The following is a 644-nucleotide window of genomic DNA, read 5'->3' on the forward strand; positions in this document are numbered from 1 at the left end:
AGGGAGGATGGAGAAAGAGACGAAGAAAGAGGGAGGATGGAGAAAGAGACGAAGAAAGAGGAAGGAAGGAGAAAGAGACGAAGAAAGAGGGAGGGATGAGAAAGAGACAAAGAAAGAGGAAGGAAGGAGAAAGAGACGAAGAAAGAGGGAGGATGGAGAAAGAGACGAAGAAAGAGGAAGGAAGGAGAAAGAGACGAAGAAAGAGGGAGGGATGAGAAAGAGACGAAGAAAGAGGGAGTGATGAGAAAGAGACGAAGAAAGAGGAAGGAAGGAGAAAGAGACGAAGAAAGAGGGAGGATGGAGAAAGAGACGAAGAAAGAGGAAGGAAGGAGAAAGAGACGAAGAAAGAGGGAGGATGGAGAAAGAGACGAAGAAAGAGGGAGGGATGAGAAAGAGACGAAGAAAGAGAGAGGATGGAGAAAGAGACGAAGAAAGAGGGAGGATGGAGAAAGAGACGAAGAAAGAGAGAGGAAGGAGAAAGAGACGAAGAAAGAGGGAGGATGGAGAAAGAGACGAAGAAAGAGGGAGGAAGGAGAAAGAGACGAAGAAAGAGGGAGGGATGAGAAAGAGACGAAGAAAGAGAGAGGAAGGAGAAAGAGACGAAGAAAGAGAGAGGATGGAGAAAGAGACAAAGAAAGAGGAAG

The sequence above is a fragment of the Penaeus chinensis genome, chromosome 33 (genome assembly GCF_019202785.1).
Source record: "Penaeus chinensis breed Huanghai No. 1 chromosome 33, ASM1920278v2, whole genome shotgun sequence".
Taxonomy (NCBI): Eukaryota; Metazoa; Arthropoda; class Malacostraca; order Decapoda; family Penaeidae; genus Penaeus; species Penaeus chinensis.